Genomic DNA, 26,492 nt, shown 5'->3' with positions numbered 1-26,492 from the left:
ACACCCACTGTATTTGTTGGGGGGTGTTATGCATTCTGTGTGTGTGCAGCTATCTCAGCTGGGTACCTTCCACCCAGAATGAATACCCCAAATCGCCGCCAAAGCCGCAGACGACCCCCCATCCCCAACCCCGGCCCCGCCCGCGCAGACCTACATGGATCTCCGCGTGAGCCCGCTTTCCCGCCCCCCACCCCAGTACGCGCTAATCCTTGAGATCCTTCTGTGGGTTCCGGAGCTGGAGTAAGGCAGGAGCGCGCCTGCGGGTGCGCGCCGCGGGGGCCCCTCCCCCGCCCGCTCTCGGCCGGTCTGCACCCCCAGTCCCCCGCCCGCGCCTCTCACTCTGAGTTCCCAATTCTGCAGCCGGGTTTCAGAAAAGAGACGAATCCTCTTTGCGCCCCGTGGTGTCGGTTTGCACCACTCTGGGGCTCCCAGGTTTGGGGGAAATCAAGGGCGCTAGACGGAAGGATACTGACTGGGGAGGGGGTGGGCGCGAGCCGTGGGACCAGACTCCCCAGAAGAGGGAAGGAGGCGAGCTGGTGGATCCACCCTGGGGAGTCAGCAGAGTCCCTGGTGAAGAAAACCGTTAACTCTTTCCTCCTCGGACAAATCGAACGTTGACTTCCTTTCTGGGTCTGCTTTCCTCTTTATTATTGGACAAAAACCCAAAAAAACCAAAACAAACCCCAACATCGATTCTGATCTAAGGAGAGGGGCCAAGTATTACTTCCGTGTCTTTTTTTCTGGAGGGGTGGTGTCTTGCGCCAATTAAAAAAGCCAATTAAAAATTGGCCGAATTTCAGGCATTGATTTCCTAGTTCACTGACTATAAATTTGTTTCTGAATACCATAGTGAAGTGCGTATGCCTAATCCACGTACGTCTATGTACATTTCACGTACACGTCGACCTAGAATTTTGCCCAACACGGCACATGACTTGCTCGCTCCCTCAGTGAATCTATATTTCGTATACAATACATATTCCCTCGGGATTTGCTATTCTGCATTACACTAAGGCCTTAAAAACAGAGGCAATCTTCCCCAGCCCTGGTCCCTCACCCAGAGGCATTTTAAGTAAACTTTTCCACGCCCCTCCCCCCTCATTCCAAAAGAGAAAAAAATTCGGGGCAGGGAGGGGCTCGCGTATAACATGCTCGTGTTCGAGATAGATTATTACCCGTTGAGTTTGCTGCTCGGCGTTCAATTGTTAAATGAGTAGTGACTTCCTCCAAATCAGGTACACGGCACAATTCAGTTTTAAGGATTGCAGATTACTCCAACCTCCAAGCCTTTGCCGCAAACGCGGGGAGTGACCAATCCCTGGTCGGGGCTTTGCTGCAAAGCGTCCTTCCCTGCCCCCTCCCAGGGCTGCACTCGAGCCCGGGGTTTGCGAAAGTAAAGTAAGTGTGCCCTCTACCGGCAGCCTCGAACGCTGCGTCCGGATGCCGCCCGAGGGCGTGCGGGTCGGGAGGGGGCAGGGGCGGCCGGAGTGCAGGGTACCCAGCGGGGCGAAGGATGGGGCGGTTCCTTAAAATGAGTTTCCAGCCACCTTCTTCAGATTCCTTCAGGCCGACTGCGGAGAGGCGGAAGAAGAGGAATCGCTGGAGAGAAAAGTGGTTCAGAGGCGGCTCTTCAACCGCATAAGTGGTGGTGAAAATGGATCCATCACTACTTATGGGCAATGAGCATCACCCTATAGAGAAATGATGCTATCTATGGGCAACGCGAAATGATTAACAAGTACACACACGAAAAAACTTTCCAGCAAAACTCTAAGGCAGCAAAACACATTTTAGTCTACACATCTTAGAAAGCCATCATCTTCTAACGACCACGTTTTAGAGAAAGACACTAGATTTATTATTTTTTTAAATGAAAAAAAAAAGGTGAATAGCCAGATCTTTTCATAATGATGGGGGGGGGGGTTGAGATTCCATTGAAACAAAGTGTAAAGGACCTTTCACGGGCCCAGCCGCTCTGCGGCATGTGGGATCCTCCCGGACCGGGGCACGAACCCGCGTCCCCTGCATCGGCAGGCGGACTCTCAACCACTGCGCCACCAGGGAAGCCCCAGCCTGGAGTTATTTTGTACTTCCAAGTAAGGTAGGAGCCATCCCATTTTACAGCCGAGGAAATGGAAAGTCACATCTCAGCAAGACTTGACTTAAGGGACTTCACTATTTTTCTTTTAGTAATTTTTAAGAACCATTTGACCTAGAAGAGACATTTGCTAGGTTGAGAAACGGCAGGGTAAATAGAAACTAATAATATCATTCGAGATTACCAAAGGGATGTATGTTATTGTAAAAGAAACATTATAAGTAGAAAAAGGAATAAAAAAAGGGAAAGAGTTTCTGAACCTGATCACCTGAAGACAGCTGATGAAGTTTGTCTTTTAAGAAAACTTTTTATGGGACAACCTCAGTCTTTCTATCACTTCCTTTTGGAAGTCAGTAGAAAGTGTCTATTAAGTGAATATTCCTGGTTTGCTGGTCTAAGGAGATTCTAAGGCTGTGTCTCTCCTTCCTTTTTTGGGTGCTGCTGGGTTTCAAAGAAGAGGCAAGTCTGTTATCACCCACAGGGTTGGGACTCCAGGTAAACAGTCCAGTAAGATTGCCTCACAGAAGAGAACATTGTGTCACTACAGGGAACATATTTTCCTCCGGATGGTGTAACTAAGAGTCATTCATTCTCACAACTGCATATTCTCACAGTGACAGTCGTGTGTCACTTTCATACCTAGGAAAAATGAAGTACAGAAAGAATGAACAACTTGACCAGACTTTCTCCTTTCTTTGCAGACACACAATGGAGAGATTCAGAATGTGTGACTTGTATGACATAACATGTCTCCTCCCTGTACCCCACCCCTTCTTTGAATATCTCTTCTCCCACCCCTCAGAAAGTTTCCTGTGGGTCTTCCACAGATAAGAGTAGTGGAAAGAAACTGGACCCCCATGATCAAAAAGCTAGCTCCAACCTGGAGATGAGACAGAAAGCCCCTCAAAGGTGGTTGGCATGTTATTTCAAAAACTCTTCAAGTCATTGAGGCCTGTCAAGGAAGGGGTGGGGGAAGAATGAGAAATACGTAGCTCCAGCAGAAAGATTATTTGGAAAGAAGGGCTGTTAGATTAAAATCCAAGCTAGCCAGGGAACGTTAGAGGAATAGAAAGTCTCACAAGCATTTTAATGCCGACCATGTGTCCCGATGAGAGGAGTACAGGAAAGCTCTCCAGCAGACAAGCAAATAAAAGCTGGCATCATTAATTCATAAGAATGATATCAAAAACGGCAGTGAAGAAAATCTTTGTGTCTTTTTAAAATTCGTGTTTTTCAATGTTGCCCCACCTACTCTCGCTTCTAGCATACTGCATAAATTAAAGCAGCCAAGAAGGAAAAAAATTAGCAAGTATTTTTAACATAAAGCTCTAGACCCTACATTTCCTGTGTCGCGTTGGGTACGTTCAGTTGCTTTCTTACCGACTGACCTTAGGTTCTGGTGGAGGGTCCTAGCTGGACTCAGTAAACTCTAGTCTCCTCTCTAGCTTGGCATTCTTCTTTTATTCCTGAGTGCTTCGCTGTAATCCTGCCTTACTTTGTAGCTGCTAGAGTAGACAAATGGTTCCTTTGTTTAGCCTCTTCAAAGGCTCGGTTTATGGTTCCGTAAGTGCCAAACCCAAGCAAATCTCAGAAGTTTCCACACTTTCGCTCACTTGGCCTGTCTTCGCTATGGTCCTTTTGGGCAACATCTGTCTCCAGGATGGACCCTCGCTGGGTTGGAGGTGGAGATGACTGAAAAGGAGACTCACAGGGGGAAACTTTTGCTTTTCGACTTGCGTCTGGAAGCCAGGGGGCTAGGAGCCTGTTCCTTTTACAGGCTCGTGGAGATCCCAAACCAAATCTTCTGGCTTTCTGAGAGTAGCTCACCCTTGGTTGCTCTTATTTTTAAATTCTGTTCCCTCCGTAACTACTTTTAAATGGACTTTGTTACAGAAGGAAATTTCTGGAACGTACCTAGAGACCGTGGATCACCAAAGCCAATGGCCCTTCCCCATTTTCCTTTTTGACTTTGCTGCTGCCAGGGAAACTGATGGCTGTTGGAAATAATTGCTTCTTTTGTAAATCAGTGGTTCTCGACTGAAGGCAGTTTTGCCCCCAGGGGACATTTGAAAATGTCTGGAGACATTTGGGGTTGTTACAAAGGGGCGTTACTGCTGGCATACACTGGGTAGCAGCCAGGGATGATGCTAAATGTCTTACAGTGCCCAGGACAGCCCCGCAGCAGAAGGGTATCAGCCCTGATACGTCAAGGTGAGAATCCCAGGGTAACTCCACCTTCTCCGGATGTTATTGCCACATTTCCAGTTGCTTCTTCCGTTTCCCCTGTTGCCTCTCCTTCCTCTTTCACCTGCTACAGGTAGCTGCTAGAATCGGCTTGCAGTGGGTTCCTAAGAGTTCCTAGTGTCCCACTCCGTTCAATCTTGCTCATTCATTCATTCATTGCTAAATCTGACAAGTTGCATGATCTCTCTGAACCTCACTTTTCTCATCGGTAAAACGGGACTACCGGTCATTAGAACATTTGTTTTTTTTGTTGTTGTTGTTTGTTTGTTTTTTGTGGTACGCGGGCCTCTCCCGTTGCGGAGCACAGGCTCCGGACGCGCAGGCTCAGCGGCCATGGCTCACGGGACCAGCTGCTCCACGACATGTGGGATCTTCCCGGACCGGGGCACGAACCCGCGTCCCCTGCATTGGCAGGCGGACTCTCAACCACTGCGCCACCAGGGAAGCCCTGGATCGAGCTCTTTTAAGTTTAATGTATCAGTATTTCATGGTGCTCCCCAGAGAGTTCCGTGACATTTTTGTCCCCTATCACTTCATCAAGCATGAAAAATGGTGGATGAATACAAGCCTGACTTTGGACAGAGGAGAACCTGGAGTCTCTCCTCCCGAAGAGATTACATAACGTTTGGTGACTAATTCCTAACCCACCCCTCTCCTGTCTCCATCTGCTGCAAGACTGACTGACCATTCCAAGCGTATGCCATTTTATAGACCCCTTCATCCAGAAAAAGCAAAGTTCTGGAAGATCTGAAAGGTTGAATTATGCATTGTTCTTATTTAATACAAATCCAGGCATTATGTTAGAATTTCCCTCCTTTGACTGAATTCATGTGCTGTTCAGTGACTGAGCACCAGGGTGTGGTCCTGGGAGCCCCGGAGCACAAGGAAGTAGTTTGGTTCCTGGCCGGATAAGGCTTCTGCTGGAATCTGCAACTGTTTTCTTGTCCTGGTGAGCTGACCCGGACATTGAAAAAGCTTTTCCTTTAAAGCATAGCCTAACACCCAGATTTAGAAACTCTTTCTAACGTCGAACCCACATTTCCCCCATCATGTTTTAGATCAAGGTTTGCAAACTAGGATGATTACAGGGGCCCAGCAGGGAATGTTGATGAGGAAGCAATAGGGAGTGGTGGGGACTGTGAAAAACGGGAGAACATTTTGCCTTTGTGAAGCTGGCAGCAGCTACTCAGCATCTATGGGGTGTTGCCCTTCAATATGGGCCCTTTGGTGGAAACGTGTCCAGTTTTTCAGGGAAGGTGGAACTTCAGATGTTCGAATCTTGGCAACTCATTTAAAAAATTATATGTAGAAGCAAAACCTGCCTGTGGAATAGATTCAGCCCTCAGGCTGCCTGTCTGAGATCTCTGCTTTTAGGTGTTAGTAAGCCAGCTAAAGAACGTCCTTCTAGGAGCTTTTCCTGATGACTTTCCCCTTCCCTTGAGATTCTTAACTGTTCCCTCATTCTTTTGTGATAGAAAATCTAAAAGTTTACTGCTCTTATGGGTTTTTGTGACTCCTGGCTCAGAAGCTTCTGGCCAGGATGGATTGTATCCTTTTTTTTTTTTTTGTGGCTGCGCTGCACGGCATGTAGGATCTTAGTTCCCTGATCAGGGATCGAACCCACACCTCCCCATCACAAGTGCAGAGTCCCAACCACTGGACCACCAGGAAAGTCCAGGATGGATTGTGTCTTATTCACTTTGGCATCCACCAAGAAAGCCTCCACGTTGCCCAAGTCCAGGGCTGCCATTCACCGAGTCTGTGATCTCCAGGGCCTAGCACAGTGCCTGACACATGGTGGACCCTCCATAAGTGCTTATTGAATGAACACTATTAGAGGGAGCTCCCAAGAGGAAGACATACCCAGCTCAGCCCAGTTTGAATCCAAAGAGAGAAGCTTTGAGAATTCCTCCTTGCTTCCATTCCACTGATGGGTGGGCCTTGTTCATGTGTGCTTGATGATAGGTGAGGCCCCAAGATAGTTGGGGAAGAGGATAAAGACAGAAGTCATCCAGATGAGTAGAACTGGACTCACTGACCAAGAAACAAAAGCAAGAAAATAAAAACCAAACCAAAATTCACAACAGCTTAAAACAGCACCCCCTGCAGGCCTCTTTCCTCACGATTTTATAATCCCACCCAGAGGAAAACCCTGCTAGAATTGAAGAGAGGAAGGGATGTGTGGGGTGTGGGGACATGGTCATAGGAGCTGGGCCAGGGAGAAGCTCGTGTCAGACTTTTCACAGGGAAAGTGATGACCCTTTGCTGGGTCATGAATTCAATTGAATTGGTGGTGGTGGGGTAGTTCACAAAAGTGAGCTAGCATAGAAGATATTAAAGCAATCCAAGAATGTTACTAAGTAGGGTTTTATGAATCCTCTCTCTCTTTCTCTGTATGGATTTGGTTATAATGTGAGATGCAATGCATCTCTAACTGTCAGTTAAAAATATTAGAAAGCCGCTGCATTATCTCATTATATCTCCATAGTAATCCTATGAGGTGTAGATTAATATTCCATTTTACAGATGGGTAAAACTGAGGTCTTGTAGGAACTTGTTCAAACTCACACAGTGAGTGGTAGAGGTGGAATTCCTCACCCAAATCCTTTTGAATCTGCTCCACCACAAGCCCCAGTCAACCCTGATGCCCAGCACTTGCCATGTCTCTGCTGCTGCTACTGCTGACCAGGGCCAATTGCCTTTAGAAAATGCTGGAGGAGTCAAATAGAACACTTTACTTCTCACTGCTATCCTTTTCCTGGTGTATAGTGGCAAGGGATCAAGGGCAACGTGAGTGTCAAGACAGCGGATACAGAGAAATAGATGAGTCCTGTCCTCCAAGGGGCTTGGTTGTCTCTCTGCTGGAAAATTCCATGAGGCAGCTAATATCTGTGTTGGGAAGTAGACTCTTGTGTTTGGTGAGGGGATGAGGGCAGAGGAAGAGGCAGTTGTGGTGCACAGAGGAAAGAACACAGCTTGGCAGTCCTAGGAATCCCTGTAAGCCCCTGTAAGTCAATTCTTGCATTGACTTTGGGTGTGGAGCCTTTGAGAGATGACTTCACTGAACTGAGCCTCAGTTTCCCCATCTGTAGAAAATGGTGACAGCCATAATTGCTCCCCAAGCTGTCCTGAAGGTTAACTGAGAAGACGAGCTGTCCTCAAAAATCATAGCTGTTTCGTTGTCATTAGGATTAGCAGAATTCTTTATCTCACAGCTTCTGGTTTCTTCATTTTTTCCAGATAAGAGTGCTATCGCTTACCTCGGGGGCTTATGCAAAGATTCTGTGAGAGCGTGCATAGGAAGTTCCGAGCCGTGTTGCCTGAGCTGGCATCTTGGTGGGCGCCTATGCGCAGTAGGTCTTATTACTGAGGGGGAAGCAGAGGCTGGGTGACCTGCTCATTGCTTTCTTCTTGCACACGCAGGCGGTCGCTGCCCCCCCGCCTTCGCTCTGCAAAAGACAGTGGACTCCTCTCTGTGACCTCAGTCCAAACATATTTACAACATCAGTGCCTTGAGAAACCCTTGCCTGCTGCCTGCGGGCCATCTTGGAATTCTCACCCTCCCTGCGTCTCTGCAGGGAGGGATATGGGAGATGGAGTCGATGTTGGAAACTGGCCAGGGGACCTCACAGGCCCAACAAAGAATTTTTTAAAAGGGTTGACTTGGTAATAGGCAGAGGGGAATTCCGTGGATAAATAACAATTTATACAAGGCATGCCATCTGCTTCCCTGTCTAAGCATTAGTGCATAATTGCGGGCTCAGTTCCCTTCCTATTCCTTGCTCTTTACCTTTCAACTCCTTAAGTAATTATATTGACACCTCTCTGAGTGACTGGGTGGGAGGAGAGGCAGCGGGTGCCCCGTTTGGATGCTTGCTGCAGACAGTGTGGCATAAAACTGAAATAATTTGTTTTCATGCATTAAAGGATTAAACACTAAATAAGAACATATTGAAGTTCCGGCCAGTATACCTGAACGTTGTGCTGGAAATTAATGAAAACTGCCTTCACTGGAGATAAACGACTGCAAATTAAGTTTGGTCTTTGAACAAAAACTCTGTTGTAGGATTCTCTAATTGAATTAGGGATCAAAACCTATGTGCCCCCAACCCCTCTCCTCGCTACCCTACCCTTACTTTGGTATCTACCAGAATGTTTTGAGACTCTTTATTTATGTATGAATTCTTCTGTCTCTCTTTGTAGCTTGGATAGATGTTGACAGAGGAGGTGAAGGGTTAACCAGAATTTAGGGAGGAAGGAGGAGGGTAGGGGACCGTTTTGGGAATCACGCTAAAGTACTTCGAGCAGAGACAGCAAATTGGCTTGAAGACCACAATTTGCCTGCTGTTATGTTGCCTCAGATATAAGGTTTGACCTTCTCAGTATTTATAACATTTTAAAACAGGTGCCAATACTTAGAAGTTGATAGGTTTCACATAAAAATCTGAATGTCTGCCTTCCCCTGAAAAGTCAGCTTTGGTAATTTGGGGCCTAGATTCCCATGTGGATGGAGGTGACAAGCAGTCAACTGTTTCAGGAGGGGCTTGGCTTCTTCATTTTGCCTCAGTCTCTACCACTCCCTTACGCTGGCCACCCTCACTTTATTGATGACGTCTTTCTGGCTTCTGCCTGGTCTTTGTGGGCCTTTGAGCTTATGACCCCTGATTTATAAAATTTCCTGGTCGATTCATAGCTCTCATTATAAGGAAAAAGTTCATCCTGAGAAAAGAGGTATTTAAGAAATATTTATTGAATAATGATGATATTAGCCAACATTAAACATATACCATGTGCCTATCTGTCTGACCCTATTTTTTGATAACAATTTTATTGAGATAAAATTCACATATTATACAATTCACCCATTTAAAGTGCATGGTTCAGGGAATTCCCTGGTTGTCCAATGGTTAGGGCTCCATGCTTTCACTGCTGAGGGTGTGGGTTCAATCCCTGGTCAGGGAACGAAGATCGTGCAAGCCGTGAGGCAGCGGCCGAAGGAAAAAAGTGCGTGGTTCAATGGTTTTTAGTATATTCACAGGGTTATGCAACTATCACCACAATCAATTCTGGAACATTTTCATCACCCTCAAAAGTGACCCTGTACCTACTGGCAGCTACTCTCCATTTCCCATCAATACCCGAGCCCAGGGCATTGAGTACTCTACTTCCTGTCTCCACAGATTTCTTTATTTTGGCCATTACATGTTCATGGAATCAGACAACATGTGGTCCTTTGTGACAGTCTCTTTCATTTAGCATAATGTTTCCAATAATCATGTTGTAACATCTATCAACATTTCATTTCTTTTTATTAATGAATAATATTCCATGGTAGGGATATATCGCATTTTTGTTATCTCTTCATCCCTTGGGTTGTTGATGGACATTTGGGTTGCTTCTACTTCTTACTATTATGAATAATGCTGCTATGAACTTTCCTATGCACATTTTTGTGTACACATGGGTTTTCCTTTCTCTTGGGGATGAAAATGCTGGGTCACATGGTAACTCTATGTTTAGCCATTTGAGGAACTTCCAAACTGTTTTCCAAAGTGGCTGCACCAGTTTTTATTCCTACCGGCAGTGTATGAAGATTCTGATTTCTCCGTAACCTCACCAACCCTTGTTGTTATCTGTCTTTTCTATTATAGTCATGTTCGTTGGTGTGAAGCAGTATCTCACTGTGGTTTTGATTTGCATTTCCCTGATGGCTAGTAATATTGAGCATCTTTTCATGTGCTTGTTGGCCATTTGCCAGCCCTGTTTTAAGTGCTTAAGTGGAGGAATCCTTAGCTCCATGACAACTGCGTGAGATAAGTGCTGTTACTACCACACTTCCCCATGACATGCCAAGGTCAGACTTTTAGTTGCAAGCTTTCTTTTTAGAGGATGACATTAACCCTTATTATATACAAGGAAATTTTAGTTCCCAGTTCTGGATAGAAATGCAAATCTGGAAAGAAGACTCAGATGCGTAGTTAATACCCAGTAGCCAGTGCCTCAGTAACTCCCATTTGTTGTGTTTTTCCTGACTCAGCACCTTTTCACACGCTCTTTCCTCTGCCTCGAGTAGTCCTTTTCCCTGGCTAACTTCTAGGTTCTCTGAGAGTTTTCCCTGACCCTCCAGTCTAAATCTGAACACTTATTCACTCTCACAGCACTCTTTTTTCAGATTTTTTTCCCTTATAGGTTATTACAAAATACTGAGTAGAGTTCCCTGTGCTATACAGTGGGTCCTTGTTGGTTATCTGTCATATATAGTAGTGTGCATTTGTTAATCCCAAACTCTTAAATTATCCCTCCCCCTACTCCCCTTCCCCTTTGGTAACCATAAGTTTGTTTTCTATGTCTGTGGGTCTTTTTCTATTTTGTATATAAGTTCATTTGTATCTTTTTTTTTTTTTAGATTCCACATATAAGCAATATCATATGATAGTCGTCTTTCTCTGTTGGACTTACTTCACTTAGTATGACATTGTCTAGGTCCATCCATGTTGCTGCAAATGGCATTATTTTATTCTTTTTTAGGACTAAGTAATATTCCATTACTAAGTAATGTTTTGTAAAAATTTGGGGTTTGGAACTAAAATCATCATACAAGCAGCTACCACTCGTGCAGTGTGTGCTACACGCTACCTTCTACAACAAGAGCTTGGTGCACCATAATTTCATTTTACTAGTTTTTTAAATTAAAAAATTCAAGAGATTTTTATTTTTTGAGCAGTTTTAGGCTCACAGCGTAATTGTGAGGAAGATGCAGAGATTTTCCATATACTCCATATGGAGTATATTTTCCATATACTCATGCATGGCCTCCCTCATTATCAGCAACACTCCCCAGAATGGTACACTTCTACCAAGGATCTATCTACGCTGATACATAATAATCACCCGAAGTTCGTGGTCTACCTTGGGGTTCACTCTTGGTGTTGTACTTCCATGGTTTTGGACAAATGTGTAATGACACGTATCCATCATCATGGTATCATGATGGCCCCTTTCACTGCCCTAAAAATTCTCTGTGTTCCATCTATTCATCCTCTCCCCCAACCCCCTGCTCTACAACCAATGATATTTTTACTACCTTCATAGTTTTGCTTTTCCCAGAATGTCACATAGTTGGAATCACATACTACATAACCTTTTTGGATTAGTTTCCTTTACTTAGTAATATGCATTTCAGTTTCTGCCATGTCTTTTCATGCATTCTTAGCTCATTTCTCTTTAGTACTGAATAACAGACATGTCTGGAGGTACCACACTCTATTTATCCATCCACCCACAGAAGGACATCTTGGTTGCTTCCGTGTTTTGGCAAAGCATAAGCAAGCAGCTTATGAATAAAGCTGCTATAAACATCTGTGTGCAGGTTTTTGTGTGCACGTAGGTGTTTAGCTCCTTTGGATAAATAGCAGGGAGCATGATTACCATTCTTTCATTATAATCCCTCCAGCAGCTCTGTGGTATGACTGTACTTATCCCTATTTTATAGATGAGAAAACTGAGGTTCAGAGAAGTCATGATTTACCTAAAGACACACAGTAAAGAGTCAGAGTCATGACAAGACAGAGTCTTTGTTGTCTACGTGATGCACTAGGAGTCAGAAGGCAGTCCTATTCCCAGCTTTTGCCCAGACACTCCGGATGCCCTTGATCTGCTAACTCATTCTCTTTGCTGCAAAATAACATTATGTGTTCTACTGCCTCATAATGTCCTTGTCAAATGCCGTCCTGGGCAGATAAGCACTTTGGATTTCTCACATTTCCACTTAGCCTTGTGGACAAGTCACTTGGTCTCCCTGGGCTTACCTTTCCGCATCTGTGCAATAAAAGCATTGGACTAGTGATGCAATGCACTAGCTCCTTTCCAGCTCTGCAAGTGTAGGATTTTGCATCTTCACACCTCTCCTGCGTTCCTCAGTGGTGACTTAGAGACGCTGACTATCAGTGGGGGAAGACAGGAAGCTGTAAGTTCTTCCGTTTGAGCTTTGGGGTTGAATCATGTTGGTAATTTCAAACTCTCATTATCTTACTCCCTAATGTTTTGCTTCGAAACCAACTGTAGTTCTTGGGGGAGGTGGAAGGGCAGTTGGAATAACAATGTTGGAAATAGTTCCACTGGGGAAAGTAAAGGGTATTTGGAGTTTTCAACGTAGAACCTTAGTGACCAAATGCTGCTCTGAGTTTGTCGCTAGGGCACCCCAGTCTCCATCAAGGACTATACTGTGTTTGGAACTGAGCCTGTAGTTAAGCGGGGGCTGGGTGTTGGAGGATAACATAGCTAGGGGTGGGGGCAATAACTGTAGTTGCCAGCTTGGGCTCGGGGTCCAAGAGTCTGGTTCTAACCCTTATTCTCTCACTCCATAGCTATGTGACAAGCTCTCCATTCCTGGCTCTCCATAAAGGGAGAATGGTAGCACCATCTTAACTGGGTGTCTTAACCTGAAGTTTGGTGTCTAGTTAACTGTTGTTCAATTCAGACTCTACAGAAGATGGTCCGGTCCTTCAAGAGAATAGGCAGAACCAGAAGCTGCTCTGAATTGCCCCTTCTGGCAGAGCTGTGATGTCTCACTGAGCTTGCAAATTATTCAGTGAGATTTGCATGGTGATGTTTTCCTCTCCTACAGTCAAGTCTATGCTGGACAGAGGGATGGAGGTGGGGCCAGACACTGCCTTATATACATTCTATCCTTATAAGGACACTTGAACATTGTTACTGTTATCCCTATATTATAAAGGAGCACGCTGAGGTGCAGAGGTAAAATTCGGCAAAGGTGACAGAGTTGATAAGTGAAAGAGCTGGGATTCAGATTTATGTCTGCAAGGTCTGTGCTCTTCTGCAGATACCAGGGGTCCTAATGAGAACTGCTGATGCTTGATTTCCCTACCCCAAGACTCTACTTACCAATGGCTGTAAACAGATGACAAGAAACTGTTCCACTGAACTTCTCTTGGCCACACATAACTGCTCTAAGGATCAAGGAGAATGGGATTAAATGACACCACATGAAAGACAGATTGCAGAAATGATAAGAATTCGTGCCCCTTGTAACATGCCGGTGCAGCTCCTGATCAAGAGGTATATCTGTTTCTTCTCCCATGGATCTGGGCCAGCCTTGTGACCTGCTTTGGCCATTAAAACAAGATGGAGTTGATGGTGTGCCAGTTTCAACTCTAGGTCTCAAGAAGCTTTGTGTACTACTGTTTATTCTTTCCTGGAAAACCTGCCCAGACACCATGAAGACAAACTCAGGCTACAATGCTGGAGGATGAGAGACTAGGTGGGGCAGAGCCAAGGTGCACCTGCTCAAAGCCAGCCAAGCCCCAGAGGCGGAGCTGCCTTGCTGAGCCACAGTGGACTGTGTGTGCATGAGTGAAGCCAGCCAGTGAGCCCAGTCTAAACCACCTACCCACATGACCGTGCACTAAATGAATGGTTGTCATTTGAAAGCATTTCATTTTTAAAATCAACTTTTTATTCTGGAGCAATTTAAAATTTATGAAAGAGTTGAAAAGGTAATATACCTGTCCCCCAGCTTCAACTACCCCTAATGTTACCCCTAATTATTGTGGTACATTTGTCAAAACTAAGACACCAACATTGGTATGAACAAAACTGTAGATATCATTCAGATCTTACAAGTGTTTCCATTAATACCCTTTTTCTATTCTAGGATTCAAACGAAGACACCAAAATTCATTTTGTTAGTGTGTTTCCTTAGTCTTCTCCAATCTGTGACAGTTTTTCAGTCTTCCTTGTTTTCATGACTTTGAGGTTGGGAAGGGTACTAGCTGGGTATTTTGTAGAGTGTCCCTTTATTTGGGTTTGTCTGACATTTTTCTCATGATTAGGCCAGGGTTATGGTGTTTTTCTTAAAAAATACCACAGGAGTGAATTGTCCTTATCATGCAATCCAATTGACAGCACTGGTGATGTTAACTTTGACACTTGGTTAAAGGAGTGTTTGCCAGGTTTCTTAACCATAAAGTTACTCTTTTTTTCTAAGGCACTACATTTTGGGTGGCTCGTGTGCAGCAGTAGATACCGTTATGTATTACTTCCTTGTCCCATTCATGCTTCTCCAAATCTGGCTCTTCCAACCTATTTGCTGGACCATTTTCCAATTTTAGTCTTTTGGTGAACAATCCATCGTAATACTGCTCCTCCCTTGCTAGAGCTAACGCCAAGTTTTAATTTCACTTTTGAAATTCTAAGACTCTTTCTAGGTTCTGGTCAAATGCTGCTGCCTTCATAAACCTTCCCGGATTCACTCTGTAAACCCTTAGTGTATTCATTCACTCATTTATTCATTTTATTGAGCACCATCTATGTGCCAGACACTCTTCTAGGTCTTGGGCCACAGCCATGAACCAGACAAAATCCCTGCTCTCAGGAAAATTGCCAGGAGGGAATTATACAATAAACCCTGTAGCCAAATAATTTGGAGAGAATTATGTAACTGTGGTCTTCTCTGATATCCACGTTCTCATGCTGCAGGTATTAGATTGTTAACTTCCCATGCACCTCAGTAATCAGTCAGTCAAGAACTAATTCAGGGCTTCCCTGGTGGTGCAGTGGTTGAGAGTCCGCCTGCTGATGCAGGGGACACGGGTTCGTGCCCCGGTCCGGGAAGATCCCACATGCCGCGGAGGGGCTGGGCCCGTGAACCATGGCCGCTGAGCCTGCGCATCCGGAGCCTGTGCTCTGCAACGGGAGAGGCCACAACAGTGAGAGGCCTGCGTACCGCAAAAAAAAAAAAAAAGAACTAATTCAGTAAATATTTATTGTGCACGTGCCATGAACTAGGAAACATGGTAGACGTCTACAATAGAATCTCTCACATTGCTCTTGGAGCCACAGAAAGCAGGGTTTGTCTTGTCCAATCCATTCTATTGCTAAACTATGAAAGAGAGGCACTGGAGGGATGGCTTATTGGTACAGAGCTGGGACTCCACTGCAGGTCCATGAACATATAGCTTGAGGTTCTTTCCATATGTCCCACTGCTCTCTTGGCTAATGAAAAGGAATGGCTACCAGCACTCAAAAGAAGAGGAAATTTACTATCTCAGGGGTGAGGAAGGGAAGTTGGAATGACATTTACCCTAAAGTTGTTCTTCCTCCAGGGTCGAATTTGAGACCAGTTGGTCTCCCTGGAATTGAGACTTCCCTGGAATTTTAAAAAAATTATTATTTCCTTTATTATGAAAAAAAAACTTATTGGAGTATAGTTGACTTACAATGTCATGTTAGTTTCAGGTGTACAGCAAAGTGAATCAGTTATACATATATAAGTATCGACTCATTTTTAGATTCTTTTCCCATATAGGCCGTTACAGAGTATTGAGTAGAGTTCCTTGTGCTAAGTAGGTCCTTATTAGTTATCTGTTTTATATACAGTAGTGTGTATATGTACATCACAATCTCCCAATTTATCCCTCCCCCCGCCCTTACCCCCTGGTTGTTTTCTACATCTGTGACTCTATTTCTGTTTTGTAAATAAGTTAATTTGTACCCTCTTTTTAGATTCCACATATAAGGCTTCCCTGGAATTAAAGCAGTGCTCATCAAACTTTCCCACTTGACCAAAGACAGTCATTCTACACATTTGTTTGTTGTCTGGTTCCCCTACTAGAATATAAACTTCTCAGTGGCAGAGACTTGGCTGCCCTCTTCAGGTCTATATAAAACACCTAGAACAGTGCCTGACATTTAGTGGGTGTTTAATAAATATCAATGGGATAAATAGGTGAATGCTGATTCAGGAAGGACCATGAGATCAGGTCAGTGGCTTTTGTCACAGGAAAACTTGACTGTGTGCTCTTGTTCCTAATCCTATCCTTCCATAGCTCCCCATGGTCTATAAACCACACCCAGATACTTCAGCATGTTTACTGGTCAGGGCTCTTTCAGTTGTAAACACTAGAAGCTAATATCTAATGAGTCTAAACAAACAAAACAATATACACTACATTTGAAAACAAACAAATGAATTTATTGTTTACCTAACTGCATGTTTCCTTCAGGCACAGTTGGATCAAGGGGTTTGGCCAACTCATCAAAACTCTACCCTCTCCTTCTCTTGGGCCTGCTTTCCTCTGTGTTGGCTTCATTCCCAGGCAGTCTCTCCCATGTGGCACTTTTTAGTTGTATGAGCCAAGACATTCCCTTCTTATTCTTAAGCCAGTTTGAGTTGGGTTTCTGTCACTTGTGAAAAATAAAAGGAGCTGACTAATACTCTTTCACCTAATCAGAGTGTGGCGTGCTGTAGATATATGTGATGAATAAAGAAGATGAGGCCTGAGGATGAAGAATCTGAATCCCCTGCTAGCTTGGATCGATTTCACTGATTACCTCTCCATTCAGATCGAGTCCTGTGACTAAAGAGATCCCTCCCTAAACATATCTCACTTAACAATAGAGGCTTTCCTGATACTTCTTCCAGTGGGAATCAAAAGGTCTGACATATTAAACACTCCATTTGTTTTAAAGAAGCTGAATGTAGAATATTTCTTTTGTTCTGAGGATAACCGGTCACAATGTGTTTGAAAATGTAGGCGTCATCAGCTCTTCTTCAAGGTAGAGGTGGGAGGGTCCCCCAGCGTTTCCTTAGCTATGCATTGACGGTTGCAGTAGTCATCTCCAGATTTCTCAGGAATATCTAGAGCCTCTAAAGAGCACCATCATCGCTCAGCTTTCTGCTGCTAATTTGCAAAGCATTTTGCAGTTAACCTGTTGCTTCCCCCAATGGGCCTATAAGGGAATTCAGTAGTGTTCATTTTTTACAGGGATACTCAAAACTCAAGAATGGTGCTGAGTGCACACAAGACGGTCTCCCAGCTTCCCCTTCAGGAAGGTCGGGCCAGTGATTTGTTCTGGCCACTGAACTGTGAGTGGCAGTGATATGTGTTACTTCCAAGTCCAGGCAGTTAAGAGCACCACACTTACCCTTTTCTCTTTCTTTTTAGGCTGACCATGGAATTGCTCTAATGAGATGGTGGAACCACAAGATGGCAGAAGCTTGGATCCTGGAGTCACCAAAGAAAGCTGCAAAGAACTGCGTGACCTGAAGTGGCTGTTGAGTAAGAATCAAATATCTGTTACATTAAGCTACTGAGACTTCACGGTTTATTTGTTACTGCAGCATACCTTAGCCTATCCTGATTAATAAACACCTATATTTCTCCTCCAGTAGACTCCTAGGATGGTTGCGTGGCTGAGATATATTTAAATGAGGGCAAGATTGTCTTGTTTTTTTTTTTTGCAGTACGCGGGCCTCTCACTGTTGTGGCCTCTCCCATTGCGGAGCACAGGCTCCAGACGCGCAGGCCCAGCGGCCATGGCTCACGGGCCTAGCTGCTCCACGGCATGTAGGATCTTCCCGGACCAGGGCACGAACCCGTGTCCCTTGCATCGGCAGGTGGACTCTCAACCACTGCGCCACCAGGGAAGCCCAAGATTGTCTTGTTTTATACATTTATATAATTTTCATTTCTTGTTTTTTAGGCTTTGCCTTGAAATTACTGTATTTTGAAGGAGCAGACCTAGCTTGACTCCCAGCTCTGCCACTGATTCACTGGATAACTTTGGGCAAGTTGCTTTACATCTCTGAACCTCTGTTACTTCATTGATAAAAAGTTGAAAGTGATTGGGCTTATTGCAAGGTTCCACCACTTATTGCCTATATAACATTCAGCAAGCAACTCATCTTTCTGAACTTCAATTTCTGCAGCTGTAGAAGAGATAGTAATGTTCCCTATTTCTCAAATCTGTCCCAAGGATTAAATTAGAAAATATAAAGAATCTATTCCTGTGCTTGGTCTAGTGTAGGCACTTCGTATACTTTATTCTCTGTTTTTTCTCAGCCATTGAGATCTCCTAGCTTTTCCTATCACTCTGTTTTATTCATTTCTTTCGTTTTTCTCCATTCCCAACCCATACTCAGAAATAGAATATTGCTTCCTTTTTGAGAAAACATCAACTCTTTTGTGGTTGGTTTGGTGTCACTGGTAGATAATAAACTTTCCAAAATAACTCAGAACAAATGTGCGTGCGTGCGTGCATGTGTGTGTGTGTGTGTGTGTGTGTGTGTGTGTGTGTTCAAACTATCTACACCCTAGTTATGGAAAGGAAACGGCTGCTGGCAGTGGAGGTCAAAGTTAAGTCCACACCTGAAGAACATACTTAAACACACTGATAAAGACTGGAGGACCTAATCATTTGTCTTGAAGAAACTGAAACAGTTGCACTGATAAACGGACCAACTGAGAACAATTAAAATCGCAACCACTTATCTGAAGCCAAACAAGAACAACTTCTGTAAGTCTGAAGGTAAGAAGTCCCTTATACAGAAACTCAGAAAGCAGGATTCCTTCAGAAAGAGGACATTTATAACAAAATTTCACCTCCACACGTCTTTATATGCAGAAGTGGGCTGGGGGTTCTCTGTGTGCAAGGTGCGGGCTGGGGTCTGTGCGTGGGGGGCAGGAATGCCACAAAACAACCTCAGATAATGACAAATTGGGTTTACAGACAGTACAGATTCTTTCTTTTCTTTCTTTTTTCACTGCTTCTGCTTGAACTTTGTGGTTTTTCTCGGAGAGATTGGCACCCCAGAAGCAAGGGTAGAAAGAACCAATTGACTGTTCTCAAAACAAAACAAAACTCAACAAAGGCCCTTTCTTCCTCAAGGACTATTCCCATGGAAAGTAAAAAGTGAGCCCACTTGGAATTACCTGACTGCAAAACAATGCCACTTTTATTAAAGAGAGTTAGTTTTTCACTCACCCAGTTTAAACATGGCTCCACAGAAACTGCCGAAGTCTTCAAAAAGGATACGGTCCTCAGAGCAGAGACCAAGGCAGAGAAACTTAAGGCCGAAAGAAATATTTTTTTGAGTGAACCAAAAATAGGGGTTTAGAAGGGAGCTGCTCTTCTCAAATTATGTTCATAGTGAGGAACGCTGTTCAGGTATTCACTGGCCAGCAATGAGACTTTGTGTAATAATATTTTCCCCAGTGTTCTGGATGGGGGGCCTCAGCATATTTTAAGCCAGCCCAGCAATTTTTTAAAGCACATTTAGACTTGGTTTGGGGTTCTGCTTCATGTATACTTAATAACACACATTTGTGTTGAGATGGGACATGTTGGCCAACTTTCTCTCTGAAAATAGTACTGTACCTTTGGACTCATGTGAGTAAGGAGGTAACACTGTGACATCATGGAAGAGAATTCTGTCCCATCTGAGTGACGGGAGCAGTGGATTTGCTTTTTCTGTAATTAAAGTGGAGTAGGAGGAATCTGTTATAACTCGTTCTTAGGTCTTTCATTCCGTATCTCAGGAGTCCTCCAGGACATGATCACCCAAGAGGGCCATTGAAGGCTTACCCCATAGAGCTGCGGGAAAATACAAGGTTTGAGCAGGAAACCACGAAGCTGCAGGGTAGGCTGCTACCCTCTTCTGAGGATTCATACCGTCTCTGGTTTTCACTCCAGACGTGTCTTCTTGACAAGACTGCAGTGTGTTCAGTCTTGGTGTGGGTTTTGACTTAGGTGTGCAGTAAATTGTATTTTTTTTGGTAAACAAAAGACCAAACTAGGATTTGAAGGAAACTAGTTCATCGTTAAAAAGACTCAAATAGACCAATAGTCTTTGGGGACAAAGGCTGTGCCTTGTTCATTATTTTATCTCCTGTACAAGCACGGTAGGGTCCAGTTAATGACTGTTGAAGGAATGGAGATCAGATACCATTGGCTCGTGCATTCTATAGACAGTCTTAGAAATTCTGGGTAGACAGATCCACTCAACATGAAGAGGGATGCAGACCACGGGATAGTTTTTCCTTCTCTGTTGCCTCAAGATTAACACAAAAGATATTTTTATTTTGAAAGAATTTTATCACTCACCCCTATGGGGAAATGACCAGGAGAAATAAATAACCAACATGGGCACTGACACAAGTCTTGAGAAATTTTGCAGCTACGATCTCTGCATTTTGTGTTCTAATTCCCTCACTCAGACTATGCCCTCCTACCTGGCTTCTTGCATCTTAGAGGCCAGCTGATCCAGTTACTCTATGATTTCTATTTCTCCAGAACCCCAGACTAAATGACACCTATTCATCATTTGTCTGCTCCTCCGAATGTTGCCTCACATAGTATAACAGCGTTAATCTGTGATTCTCCCACTTAGGCAGAATCTGTGATTCTCCCACTTCGGCAGAATTCTCCCACTTAGGCAGAACTCATTTTGCTTGTATACCAAGCAAAATGCTTGCCAGGGTTGGCACAGGGATGTGTGAGACATCAAAATACTCCAGACTAAAAGAGAGAAAGACACGTGTAGAAACGATTACAACAGGAAATGGTAAGTGCTCTGCAGGGGCGTTAGGGTGGCCCGACGGTGTCGGCGACCAACCTGGTTCTAGGGGATTCTTTTCTGGTTGTGATGCTTTTGTCACAGGTGGAGAGACCTTATAAAAAATATTGGTGAAAAGATGCTGTGGAGAATGGTATTTAACATGTGGACATTGTGTGTCCTCTTCAGGAGAATGCTGGGAAAGCAATCAACCGACTGGCCTCAGCATCAGGAACGAGTCTCTTTTCCCCGAGAAATGGTTCAGCTTTGCCTTAACAGGACGGGATCGGGTGCCCCTTTTCAGATCAGCTGCTGGTGGGATTTGAACCAAAGTTTCAGCTCCCCTGTAGCACCTGTCAGTAACTGAAGGTGTGCATAGAGCTACAGACGGTCATTCTAGATGCTGTTGTAATTTCCTAGCCTTTCTTAAGTTTCTATCTTTCCTCTTCAGAGCCTTTTAATTTATGTCATTTTTTGCTCTAATTTTTAATTTCCTTGGATATTTTTACTATAGGCAGAAAAAAATACGGTATAATAATAACAACGACAACAATAAATAATAACACACCTCCCCTCTCTGTCAGAAAGAGACTTTTGAGCTGACACATGATGGGGGGAGGTGAATTGGATGGCGAAGAGGAGGTTTTAGGCAGAATAAAGAGCCTATGGAAAAGCAAGAAGTTGTGAAAGGGACCTGGTTCTGGCTTCCATCTCAGTGCTGTGAAGGGGACTCCGACAGCAACACATTTCGCTCCCCTTAGCATCGTCTTCTTGTTCTACCCAAGTACCGTCTGGATATTTCGAATATATTCTGTTAGGCTGTACAAGCATATGAGTTGTTGGGGGTTAGGGGGCGAGCTGAAAGGAGCTTTATTTGACCTGTCCCCCGTCCCTTTAAGTCCACTCTGGGGGCCTATTAATCCTCATGGTCCTAGAAGAAAACTCAGGCCCCAGGAGTGTCCTGATCCCTCTTCCCTTTATCATCAAACAGCGCCTCGATGGAGGAATTAAAATGTCTCATACCATATTATTCTAAGTTGATTACGGTTGAGACTTTGGCCTTCCTCCAGCTCAGGAGGGAAGCCAGCGGTCGGGGAAGGTGTAGAGAGTTGGCTTCTCCAATCCTTTGCTGGTCCTTCTCTCGCCATCTCGCCACCCAAGGCTTCTGAGCCCTCCAGCGTTGGAATTCAGGGAGGAGCACGAAGGTGTTCACTCTGCTGACGCCGGCACGGAGATGGCACTGTCACGTGAGCCCCTCACATCCTCTTAGCCTGACAGTTTACGCCACCCCTTGCTTCCACAGCCGGTAGCAAACAGGAGCAACTCGGAAACACAAGCGTATTCTTTGCTTCCTGTCCCAGGGTTTCTTTGCTGTCACTCCGCAGGATGCCAATGCAACCCGCTCAGCCTTTCTGATGTCTGTACAGGGGATCAGAAGCCTGTGGGGCAACACTTGGCCAGCGGGTGTGGCACCTGAAAGACAAATGCTCCCCTTTCCCATGTCTCAGAAGGTTAATCCTGAGGGGCATATCCTACAAACCCCCCAGACGGTTCCCAGTGAGACGGAGCCCGGGTCACCCACAGACAAATGAGCTCAATGAAGCAACCGTGGACCCGCTTTCCCTCCTCCCCACGCTGTGCTCCTCCTGAACTCCCAATGCTGTATCTAGTGGTCATTTCCCAAAACAGACTACCTGTCTGCAAGACCTTGTCTAAAGCGATGCTTTTTGGAGGAACCCAGGCTAAAACAGAAATCTAGGAATTAGATACCTTTTCAGATTTCTCAGCGGTTTAGGGATGGCTGTCTTGGAGGTGCATTCATGGGTTCTTCAGGGAACCCCATCACTGGGGATCTCTCACCCATACTTCCTGGACAGGGTAATGGCACCTTTATTTCCATGGACGATTATCTTCTTCCTTAGCCTTTAGCCAGCACTGGATACATAATTCGTGTGGCCCAGCGCAAAATGAAAACATCGGGCTCTTTGTTCAAAAAGTATTAAGAATTTCAAAATGGCAGTAGCTGAGCATTAAACCTAGGTCTGAGAAGCGTGTGTGAAGCCAGCCCTGTCTCTAGCCCATCACATTCACCTTGTGTCTAATCTAAGATGACTCCACAGCAGGGCTCCTTCTCAGAGAGGTCCGTATCCGGTCCATGGGAAACCCACACCCTTTGCCCCACACTTGCTGACTCTACTGCTTCCGTCAGCCTTTTCCCTTTTAGATTTCTCAGCGTAAGTCACACGCAGTGTGCTGAATGCTAGCCGCCTTCAAGATGGCTCTATGATCCTAGCTTCTTGTTTCTCACGCTCTCTTGTACAGAATTAGGGCTAACTTGTGTGACCAATAGAATACTGCAGAAGCCGCGGGTGTGACTTCCGAGGGTAGGTCTTGGATCCCTTGATTCTCTCTCTCCGGGAAAGGCAGCTGCCGTGCTGTCAGGACACTCAAGATGCCCTGTGGTGATTACATCATACAGAAGACCTGGCCGAAAGCCAGCACCAACTTGCCAGCCGTGGGAGTGAGCCACCTCGGAGCGGATCCTTCAGCCCCAGTCGAGAGTTTGGAGGATGCAGCCCTGGACATTTGACTGCAACCTCAGGAGAGCCCAAGCCAGAGCTGACCACGAGCAGTCACCAACCCTTAGTGTCGTTTCGAGCCCTAAGCTTTGGGGTGTGTGATATGCAGCAAAGGATAACTAATACCGGGAAGCAAACCTCCCTTTGGATGGGGGAATAGCTCTCTTGAAAGAAATCTCCCAGTATCCTCTGTCAGTCTCTATACCTCCTACGGACCGTGGGGAGAAACTATCTGTGGGATCATTTTAGGTCCTGATCAAGAAAGAGGGTGACCTGGAGGGACAAACTCATTCTAGAAGAGAAAAGCTGTCATTTTCTGGGCGGCACGGATTCTTTCTATACACTCATTTTTTTTTTTTTTTTTTTTGCCATATGCGGGCCTCTCACTGTCGTGGCCTCTCCCGTTGCGGAGCACAGGCTCCGGACGCGCAGGCTCAGCGGCTGTGGCTCACGGGCCAAGCCGCTCCGCGGCATGTGGGATCTTCCCGGACTGGGTCACGAACCCGTGTCCCCTGCATCGGCAGGCGGACTCTCAACCACTGCGCCACCAGGGAAGCCCTATACACTCAATTTTGTATGAGAGATTTGAACAAGTTACGTAGAGATCTTTGCCACTTATTTTGATGATCTTTTGCATCTTGTTTAAAGACCTCATTTTCGAATATTCCACGACTTCCATTTTTACCTCCATATATTTTCTGTATCCAACTTGAAAATCGATGGGGCCAATGTCTTGGTTAGGACACTCCCCTCCTTCATATCCTCAATGATACCATCTCCATGAATTGGTTTTGGGGAAAATTCTGCATTGCAGAACTTAATTGATTTAGTGTAACGACACCCCTACCACAGCTAGATTGGGTAACCATGGCCTTGGAAAACCAAGAAGTCCAAAACGGTAGGAATTTTCATTAGAAAATAAAAGTTTGGAAACCTGCCCATGTTCTGGAAAAGACCTTTTATCCAAAGTACTCAAATCCCTGTTCAGATTTGCATGAGTAAAATTCCAAAAAGTCTCTTCCGAGAGAGAGAGAGAGAGAGAGAGAGAGAGAGAGAGAGAGAGAGAGCGCCACTTCTGTGGTTCTGACCTGATTCTGCTAATAAAGAATTTACTCCTAAGGAGCAGAGAATTTATTTAGCATCTAATCACAGACATTTCCAACCAACAGGGACCTGGGATTTATTGGGGCATTTGGGGGAACTAGAGTACTTGCTATCATTCTTCCTCTCACAATCTCTGTGATCCGATGTAACATTCATGCCTTCTCTGTGTCTCAGTCGCTTCCTCTGTATGAATCTGAGAATACATGATGACCAGAGATAAAATATCACAGGGCTTTGAAGTGCTGTCAATGCTTTACCTATTGGAGGTTTCATTATTATTTTGCCTCTTATATTTAGAATCGTTTTCCGGAAGAGGGGAGAAAAATGGCTTATATGACATTATAGAAACATTAAAAGTCAAATAAAAATACTATGCAGAACAGTATGGAGGTTCCTTAAAAAAACTAAAAATAGAATTACTATATGACCCAGCAATCCCACTACTGGGCATATACCCAGAGAAAACCACAATTCAAAAAGACACATGCACCCCAGTGTTCACTGCAGCACTATTTACAACAGCCAGGTCATGGAAGCAACCTAAATGCCCATCGACAGACGAATGGATAAAGAAGATGTGGTACATATATACAATGGAATATTACTCAGACATAAAAAGGAACTAAATTGGGTCATTTGTTGAGACGTGGATGGATCTAGAGACTGTCATACAGAGTGAAGTAAGTCACAAAGAGAAAAACAAATATCGTATATTAACGCATATATGTGGAACCTAGAAAAATGGTACAGATGAACCAGTTTGCAGGGCAGAAATTGAGACACAGAAAAAACGTATGGACACCAAGGGGGGAAAGCGGCGGGGGTGGGATGAATTGGGCGATTGGGATTGACGTGTATACACTAATATGTATAAAATAGATAACTAATAAGAACCTGCTGTATAAAAATAAATAAATAAAATAAAAGGACAAAAAAAACAGAGCCATTGCCTGATGACTGTTAAGCAAGTTTCTGTTAATTGAATCATATTTCCCCATCGATTTGCATAAAGAATGATGATTGGTTTCCATGAGGGCAGGGGGTTTGCAACAATGTGAAATCACACTCAGAAGTGTAGAAAATTTTTAAGCAGTTATGTAACTCAGCAAAAATAGGCCAGAAATATGAGTATAACATGCCAGTGAACATACTGGATTCTTGGAAGAACGCTCTGTGTGTGGTGAGGACTGCATGTTTTCCTGGGGTGCCCTTAGGTAACCAGGAGAGTCTCCCAATTCTAAAGGAAGTGAAATCCTTCAGTTTATTATGGGAAGAATATTTTTTCCCAGTAAGGGAGGTAAATAGATGTGAATAAGTCGGGGTTTTGTTGGGAGAACAAGAGCTACTCTGTAGATTTCAGGGAGTAAGTGTTTCATTAAAAGGCATTAGGGGCATGTAGGACTATTGGAATAGCTGGAGGAGGAAAGATCAGGGAAACTACCATGGCTGGTCTCAGCCTGAAGCAGCCAAACAGGTTCTCATGAGCTCTCGTTCCCAAGAATGTCTGGAAAGCCACCATCCAAAGTTCTTGGACTATGGCAGGAAAGCTGGTATTCTCAGGAACCCTCTGGGAAGCTGCTGCGAAGCTCACAGCCTGGCTGCTACTGCTTCCCAAGCAAATGGTCCCCCCTCCCCTGTGTATTCCGGATCATCCTGAGTTCTCTCACTGGCCAGCTCTCGCCGGGAACCACACAGGGAAAGGCATCCTGGGAGATGAGTCCTGTTTTCCTTTGTGCAATGAGGAGGTGAACTTAGAAGGGGGAGGGATGACGCTGAATCTTTAACACAATCCAATGCAAGGGAGAAGGCAACTAACCTCAGGGCTCTCCCTGTGCTAGCAACGCCCATGTCGTCTCTGTGAACCCACCAGCAATGTTAGGAAGGAGGTCACATTCATCTTTTAACCTTTAAAAAAAAACGATGAAAGCAAAGCTCAGAAAATTTAAATTTTAGGGTTATACAACCGGTATTTAGCCATCAGGATTCAAACCTGGTTCTATGTAAGGGATAATCCCAAGGTCTTTTGCTATTTTTTACAGCTCGACTAGAGGTGCAAACATTTGCTGTATCAGAATCACCTGGAAGAATCACCCCCCCCCCCCCCCCCCCCCCC

At 44.7% G+C, this 26,492-nt stretch overlaps 1 pseudogene; it reads right to left on the bottom strand.

Annotated features, from left to right (window-relative positions):
• The window catches only part of LOC113633685 (uncharacterized), a 126,598-nt pseudogene that overhangs the window by 1,256 nt on the left and 98,850 nt on the right, over positions 1-26,492 (bottom strand).

This window comes from Aethalodelphis obliquidens, unplaced genomic scaffold (assembly GCF_003676395.1).
Source record: "Aethalodelphis obliquidens isolate GAN/ISIS:26980383/991018 unplaced genomic scaffold, ASM367639v1 scaffold41, whole genome shotgun sequence".
Lineage (NCBI taxonomy): Eukaryota > Metazoa > Chordata > Mammalia > Artiodactyla > Delphinidae > Aethalodelphis > Aethalodelphis obliquidens.
Note: the sequence above shows the minus strand (reverse complement) of the source record. Positions and strands in the feature narration are given on the sequence as shown.